Here is a 9,624-nt window from a genome sequence, read left to right on the forward strand (position 1 = left end):
AAGCTAATGTGACGCACAACCTTTTCTAATACCCTCTTTGTAATTTATCAATTAATGGAAGTGAAACTATAAGAAAATGGTCTCCATAGATTCCCATGCTTAATGTCATTGGGACTCCCTGTATGTGCATTAAGCATACAATGCATGTACTAAAGCAAATGTATGTTTATTTAAAGCAGTGGAGGGTAATTGATGTGTATATATGATATTGTTGAATGATCTATTGTTCATGTTATTGTCTGCAATCTAACATTTGTTAATACAATATTAACCATAAACCATTATGCTTTTCTTTTTTTTTTGACGGGGGGGTTTGGAGACTTTTTTCCAATTGGGGGGCATGGGGCTCAAATTCAAACAAAATATCCTATAGAAAAAAATGTTTTTAGTTTCTAATTTTTAGTGGATTTTGAACTTCTCCTGTCTAATTCAATGTGAGCTGTTGCTTTATTATTTAACATAATGTTTTCGTAGGTTATTTAAAAATAAAGCATTTTTTTATGCCTTTTTGAAAAAAATTTACAAAATTTTCTCATCCGACTTGACGATATATAACGAATTGATTTAATTAAATTTTTGACACCTTTGATTTAGATTTACTACTTAAAAAAGTGAGATCATTGTGGGTTTAGAAGAATACCTTATTGGTGGTTTGAAAATTATTTAAAGGGAAGAAAATAGTTTTTTTTCAATCAAGGTTGTAAATAATCTCTCTTGAAGATATACTGTGTGGAGTTCCTCAGTGATCAATATTAGGCCCAATTTTATTCATAATTTTCATAAATGACCTCCCAAACGCATCAAAACTGTTTATAATACTTTTTGCTGATGACAAAACATTACAATATTCTTCAGAAAATCTAATTTTTCAAATTTTGAGCTTTCAAAAATTGTAGATTGGTTCAAAGCAACTTAACTGACATTAATTGCCTCTAAAACAATGTATATACTTTTCAGAAAGTTTTTGTAGGTGACTCACTTTAACTTTTCATCGAAAATAAGGAAATAGATAGAACAGGTGCTGGTTGTAAAAATGAATTCTTTTAGTTTGTGGGAATACATCTTGATGAAAACCTAACCTGAAATCACCATCTTAAAGCTGTAAAAAAACATGTAGCGCAGTGTTTGCATTATCCAATGTAAAAAATCTACTTCCATTCCAAGTAACATTAATCATGACTATTTTTAACTCTTTATTTCGNCCCTTTGATTCACATTTAAGGATCAAAAAAAAAAAAAAAAAACTTTCAAACATTGAAGTATTTATTGGGAAATTCAGTTATATGTCAAAAGTAAAAAAACACGTAATAAGACTAATTACAAAGTTCTGATAAACAAATTCAAATGTGCCATATGTGTACACGAATTGTCAATCACAGTATGGCCAAATAAGGCACTTAACCCTTAAAGGCTGGGTGGTCTGATTTTATGCATAGCCTGGGGGTGGGGGGTGGCGTAGCCTTAGATAAAAAGTTTAAAGTTGAAATGCATATTCATAGCCCAAATTTTAAGGCCAGCTCATTGAAAACAATTTACAAATGTGTAATATTCGTGTTTGTAATAGAGAAAGAATAATCTTGTGAAACGTTTTAAACTATTTTTAAATCCAATGATCGGAAGTACGCCTAAATAGTAAATTTTGATAAAGTCTGTTATTTGTAAAATAAAACATTCAGGCAATTTGAATAAATATCCTGCTTTTTGTCTAAAGTGAAATGATGTCATTTACGAAACATGTCAATTAGAAGACGACTAAGTGTAATCTATATATAAATTTGGCTTGTCTGTCTGTTTGGGTGTCTTGGTGTTTGTTTGTTTGTTTGTATCCAATAAACGTCAAAACGACTGAACCGATCGGGCCCAAATTTTTTGTGGGACCTTACGTGACCACAGGGAAGGTTTATGAATGATCAAAATTTCAAATATTTGTCTCCATCAAAATTATTTACCTTGAAGACAAGGTTAGGTAAACACTGTTCCAGGTTTAGAATATCAGCTTCAGCAGATAGGGTATCCTCATCACTGTAGAATATTGCTGTTGGACAAACCAACTAAAATAAGAAATATGACATTGATTGTCGTCTTTGTTTTTTAGTTTAGGAAAATGCCGCCATGAAGTTTGTATTTGTAACTGTCTTATTCTATTAGTAATCTCTTGTTACATAGCACATGGATGCCAGCCTACATTTGATGGATAAAACGCACTAGGTCTATTACACACAGGGTTCACTGAAAGAGTTGGAGCGAGAAAATGTGTAAGTAGTACGATCTACGCTATACCAAACAGATTCTAGTACAATAGATGGCAACGTAGAATGTGTACATTCTCAGTACAGTTGTATTCTGTCGTCAAAAGTGTCAATTCAGTTTTTGTGTCCGACAAAAGTATAAATAAAAGCGATAATTTTAGAATAAAGTACTTTTCTTACAGTAAAATTAGTGCAATTTTATGTGTTCTTTCGTTTCTGTTTTTACACTTTTTTATTTAATCTTGGAAAACATGTTAAATAATGTGAGACAATTTCGTTTTCCTTGTTATTTTTGACACTTGTGACGGTTAGTATAATTGGTTCATTTCTATGTTGCCACCTATTGTACTTGATAATCTATTTGCGCTATACCGGTTCGGATCATGCAACGATATGACTCATAGAAACAAAGTAAGAAGGCAAGGAAAGTTAATTTCGGTTGCGTATTCTCTAAATACATATTGCCACCAGTTCTCTCTGGTCAGTATTTGTAAACAAGAATAGATGCATCAGTTTTCCTATGGTATCCTAGGTGGATAAAAGCATTTAATTTTGATAATTTTGATAATTTAACCAGTATATTTCATTGATTTTTATTTTAAAAGATGGATCCCTTGTCAGGCTGTGACATCCATCTTTTGCTTACTTAATAGCCCAAAGACAGTACACTGCAGTACAAAAAATGCGTACACCTCTGAAATAACTATCTTTACATTATAATTCTTTGCATAGTAAGATCTATTCGATTTTTCGTTTGCTCAGACTTTTTAATATTGGTTTTTAGCCAGAGCGTAAGAAATATTTAACTTTCTAAATTCATGTTTCAAAATTGATTTAAAAAATATGTTCAGATAATGTGTTGACATTTTCAAAGAAAAACAAAAATGTTTTCGTGTTTTTCCATATCTTTAAATCCTACCTTTTCTGCCGCGTATACAGGTACTCCAGGCTGTACATTTTAGTTATTTAAACGCATAAATTTTTAAAAATTTCAACAAAAAAAGAATCTTTGCCACGTAATGGCCTAACTTTTTATATTTCAAACTTAGTTTTTTGATGTATATGACATATGTATGAAATATCTAAGTTCTAAAACATTGGGTTGCAAAGATATAGGAATTGGAAAAATTTCTGAGTTAGTGTCAAAGACGCGATTCTTTGATGAGCGAGATTATGCTTATAACATTCCGTTGGTTTTTCAAGGATATGGTGTATTATTTTTTATATTTGTTGCGCTTTTTTTCCAGATGAAAATTTTACGTTTATGATGTTTCCTTCGAGTACATTTCTTTATTCTTCAACGGACACTGCCAGTCATAGGCTGTGAAACTTTCGTCTATTCATTTTCAAATACTTTCTTATTCTCATCAATTAAATTCAGGATGAATAGACTAGAAAGAGAAGGTCAAATCTATGCGACATCAACAGATTTTTATCTTACCTGAAATTTACTTTACTTTGACGTGATGCGTCCAAAAAGAATTTTAAATACAGTACATACAATACAATACATACAATATAGTACATACAATACAGTACATACAATACAGTACAAACAATACAGTAAATACAATACAGTACATACAATACAGTACAAACAATACAGTACACACAATACAGTACATACAATACAGTACATACAATACAATACATACAATATAGTACATATAATGTACATACAATACAGTACATACAGTACAGTACATACAATACAGTACATACAATACAGTACATACAATACAGTACATACAATACAGTACATACAATACAGTAAATACAATACAGTACATGCAATACAGTACATACAATACAGTACATACAATATAGTACATACAATACAGTACATACAATACAGTACATACAATACAGTACATACAATACAGTACATACAATACAGTACATACAATACAATACATACAATACATACACTACAGTACATACAATACAAGCAAAGAACATTAGAACAAATATTTTACAAAGCAATACTTATCCAGAGTTCTTGACAAATTTCAAAAAGCAAGAATCTTTTGTGAATTAATTTTTATTTTATCAAAACATTTGATCATTGAAAGAGGCGTCTCGAGCTACTGTTTTATTTTCAACTTAAAAAAAAAAGCATTAAAGAAACAATATAATTCTGAGAACATTAGAGAGGGATAAAAGTATTTTTTCCTGTGAGAATCTGAGAATAATGAAGAAGAACGAATACACTTGTGCTTGAAGGAAGATGTTTTAATATTTCCTCGCGACCCAATGCACCAGTCTAAAATAATTTAATATGTTAAAGCGTAATTAAAAGTAACCCTCCAGGCTCCATGCAAAGATGTCAATGCCCGATTCACAACGGTACCCTTGAAATCTTTATCTCATCAAGATGGAGAAGATATTGTCGTTTATCTAGGTTTAGAGTGTTTTATTCTAATGCTGGATGTAACAATAGAAGCAAAAATTTCTACATATAAAATAAAAAGATTTTTTGTGCAATTTTTATGCTTTTTTTGCGGAATTGCGCATAACTTACGCTTGCTTCAGCAAAATTAATTTTTGCGATAGAATACGCTAGCAAAGGAACTGAGTTCTTGCAACAAACTCTTGTTTTTAAATATATATCTTTGCAACCTAATGTTGTGGACCTCTGATATTTCAAAATATGAATCCTGCTTGATCAAATAGTCTAAGTTTGAAATATCAAAGGTTTCCTTCATCAAGTTGCAAAGAAATAGGGATTAGAAAAGTTAAGTTAACTATGTTCCTTTGTGCGAAAGTTTGCTAAAACTTAGCCTAGTCCAGTCTCCACTGCAAAATGTTTGTTAAAATATTTTAACAACCTTTTCTATAAACTTTCCATTGTCTTATTCGAATTGGGTTTGTTATAAGAAAACTTTTATCCTTTCCTTTTAGAATCAGTTTTTCAATTTATTTTTAAGATTAAATTCCGATACATTATGTCGTGTTCTAAATCCAATTTTTTCTACTTCGCAGTTTTGATTATTGTTTGTGAATATATATTATGCAAATAACAATTTGGGAAATTGTAACAATCTAGATATAGTTAAAAATGACAGAGAACAGTTTGAATATGGTGGAGAAGGGCCATGAATTTTAAATAATCTTACCTTACACTCTCCTACAAAGGAAAAAAACCATTGCACGAATGTCGGCATCAAAGGGTGATTGTCACTTATGAACTGGAACAGAGATTTACCAGGCATCCTGTTCATTTAAAAAATGTGAAAAGCGGTGTATGTAGAATTCATTCGTTTATTTAATGTGGATCTAAAATAATTATTATGGTCTATCTGCAGTTTTTGCAGTGAGGCGAGAAAAGTAAATATTTTTCTATTGCCGAGCTCAAATTATTTTGAATTGATATTTTAAAGTTTTAAATGTTTTAAATTCTTTTATATTATTTATTAAATGGAATACATTCTTAGTTCTTTAATTCTTGGAATCTCTTTTAGATTTTATAATAAATAAGTTTGATCAGATCTTCAACTTATTCAACATAAATTTGTTGATGATTTTTAACTATTCTACTTTAGCTAGCACAGTGTGCTTGTTGTTCAATATTATCAAACTTTAAAATTAGAGTTTACCTAAATGGAAACTCAAGTAGTCCCAACGTTGTAAACACCTGGAATTATTTCATTTTCACATTAATTTTAATACATTTTTGGGAAAAAAAGAAAAATTTTGCCCTCTTTGAATATGCATATAAGTCTGTTGTGATCAAGCACTAATATCCATCTCATTTAGATCTACAGGTTAATTTAATTCCACTTTCTCCCTGGTACTCATACCCTGCAGGGATAATTTAATTGAGAAATCAAAAATTGATCCTTAAATTTAAAAGTGCCCCCACTGGAAATCGAGATTAATCGCTCTAGATTATAAGTACCAAACACAATTTTTCCGACCAAAGTTTTTAATTGTTATAATACAACTGTTTTTAGATTGAACAATTAATGATTATTAATTCACAAGTTTAAGTTATAGACATTCCGGAAACATAATGTTAAAAAGTTACTGGTCATCATGAAAGTCTAATATTTGGTGGGTAACCCTATATCCAAAATTGTATTATTACTCTTCTAACCCTACCTAACTATAATCATTCCAATTTAATCCATTAAATGCAAATTTACTCTCCAATAATTAATGTGAGAGAGTGAGATAGAGAACATTATATTAAATGTTAGTTTAGTATTGATTCTAAATTTTGCTAAATATTCCCAACTATAATTATTCCAATTCCATACTGCATAACCTTTGAATACTTATTCAGGTTGTATGCTAGGAGAAAATTTCATGAAAGATCCAATTCTGATAAATTCAAGTGAAAGATGATATCTTTTCAAGGGAGTGTTCGCTCTTTATACTGTTGCAAAGCAGACATTAAACTTCTGCAGAAATTCCAAGAATTCAACAAAGCTTGACTTTTAATATATCACTGTGCAACGGTAAAAATAAACTAGGTCGAGTTTAGAGTGCTATAGTTTCATGAACCTGAGTTCAGAGGTTGGTTTCAAGCTGGAGTTGGGGTTTAACAAGTTGACGAAGTTCAGAGCTTTGCTCTAGGGCTGTGCCATAAAAAATTATATCTTAAAAATGATATGAAATGTTTCCTTGGGAGGGACCCTAGAGAATACCGGAGCAAGAAACCTTACTGGTGACTTCATGTTAGATCCACGGTATACTGGAGCCAGGAGTATTGCCAGGCTAAAACATATTTTAAAAATTAACTGTATAAAATGATAAAAAAAACTTATGTTGAATACAATGCATACAAAAGGCAAAAAATTGTAAAATGTTTTATCATGAAAACAATAGAAACTGTAATTCATGTAGTTCATGTAGTTCATGTAGTTCATGTAATGCATACAAGAGAAAAAAGGAAAATTCTACAACAGGTTAATTTTCTAATAAAAGATTATCAAAATTTAGAAATCAAAAACGAACTCTATTGGCGGATATCTTCTGAGCCCGAGACTCGGGTCTAAGCTGTCGTTGGCCCTTTTTAACTGCTTAGACTTTCAGATTTTAGTTAAATCTAATTTTACACAGAGCTGAGTGCTAAAACCGGTTTAATATTAGATTTCGCGGATTTTCGTGCATTCAGGGTTTGATGAGAACAAGACTCAACATATGAGCCTTATTTCATTCAGATATTACAACCTATAATCATAGATAAATTTTCGACGCATTCATATATATTTGATATTTCATATATATTTTTTATTTGTTTTATATACAATGCACTTATAAAACCGATTAGTTGGCCGCAAGGTGTCTCTGCTCTTGACGCTCTGAATGATTCCACGAGGGAGAGACACCTAGCGGAAAAAATCGTGCATTGTATATAAATCAAATAAAAAATATTATGAACTATATAATAATAATTATCACCTAGATAAGAATGCATCGAAAAATTATCGATGATAATTGGTTCTAATATCTGAATAATTTGATTGATATTAAATTTATTATTTCACGATCTGCGTTGTATGTTGCAATTCTTTCTAAATTTAAATGGATGCTACGTTCTTCGGTAAGAGTTATTTTTTAACAATTTTCTCCTTCTAGACGCAACAAATAGAAGTGATGATTTGTAGCGATCCCCATCGATGATTTTTCGCCGTAAGCCTAAACCCCCTTTCATTTTTGCGAACACTCCCTTTGAGCAATTACAACCAGAGCCGACGCTTTTAAATCACGGGCTCTGAAGTATTTCAGAAATCCTTTTAAAACGTATAGAGCATTCTTTAGCAGTAAATTTATTGTGTCTAGATATAAATACATGATAAATAACGAGTGTATAAAAGGAGAAGAAATTGAGTAGGTCTTCTCTGGTTCTAGGATCCGACACTACTGATTTGCGGATTTCATAATCCTCTTTCGAGGATTTCGAGGATTTTTCCTCTACAATACAATGATTTCACAAAATACTATAATTTAATCTTTCGTAATAGCATAAAAAAGTATAATATGGCCCCTTCCTCAATTGAATTAAGAATTAAAATCGCCATAAAGGAAAATATCAAAAATGTTTCAGTAAAATCCTTAAATGCATAAATTTAGAAATTTCAAACTTTTGACTTTATTCTTATCTTAATCTGTTTTAAAGTTTTATGCGGGAATACAGAAAAGTTGAACAGGTTTTTGATACTTTTTTAGATAAAACGAAACAGGTTTCAAACTTATCGTGCGTCATTCATTCTATTGATATCTTTCTATGTCGACATAATTTTTAAGTTACTCAGTATAATTAGAGGCATTCTGATTCATCAAGGTACTCTTTTGAGAAAGTGGAATACATAGCTTGTAGATTTATCAAGCAGCGACAAAAAAGTAAATCGTCAAAATTCAATCCTTTTCAGATAGCTGTTGGAAAACTCTAAAGATAACACTTGGCGTTCAGTTTTCTTAACTTATGTACATAGAAATTAGAGGTTGGATGTACCAAGCAATAAATTTATCTACAACCTACTTTTTTAAGTCGACCTAATTATCATGAATTACAGGCCGAACATTGTAGAACTTCAAGGATATTGTCGGTGTAAAACAAAAGTTCCGGACTTCCCACACCTTTGTTAATAACGCACCTCTAACCCTTCAGGAAAAGTAAATTCAACCTAAAGTCAGACCGCGTCAACCTTGTTGCACCGACTAGTCCTATTGAGTGTACACACTACACACTTGGATTGGAGAGGTTGACCCGACTCGGCAATTCAAATGTACGGCTGCCCGTGTAATGTTTGTTTAGTTTAGATGTAGACTGATCAGTTTCATCTCCAAGAGATAAAGAGCGGTTATTCAGAGCAGGGTTGACAAAATCCAACATTATAATTGTGATATTATTTTTATTACGATCAGATAATATTTAAGCCTTTGAGAGAGAGTATGAAGAGTTTTTTCTACAAAGTTTACATATGAAGTACATGAATGAAGAGTAATTATCTAATCTATTGTACATACGAATTGTGTATCTACGTAATAGGATGCACATATGAAGTGTATTTACCTAATAAAATGTACATATGAAGTGCATTTACCTTATATACTGCACATATGAAGTAGCTTGGCTAGCCATGACCAGCAATGAAGTACTTCCCATGGAGTGACCAACATAGGTTAGTTCTCTGTCACAAGTTACTTGCTTCACCTAAAAACATATTTTTTGTCCAAGAGGAATGTTTACATTTCGTAAAACAAATCGTTTTTTATTTGAAAAGTTTTATACTAAAGTAACTGCAATAATTTGCCCCAAATCCTAAAACCCTATATAAAAAAGGATAAAAAATTCAAATTTTTTGACGCCTAGGAATCCTTTATTATTATTTTTTCTTTATTTAACCCTATTCCTTCTGGGGGGGGG

Source organism: Eurytemora carolleeae, unplaced genomic scaffold (assembly GCF_000591075.1).
Source record: "Eurytemora carolleeae unplaced genomic scaffold, Eaff_2.0 scaffold474, whole genome shotgun sequence".
NCBI classification, from domain to species: domain Eukaryota; kingdom Metazoa; phylum Arthropoda; class Copepoda; order Calanoida; family Temoridae; genus Eurytemora; species Eurytemora carolleeae.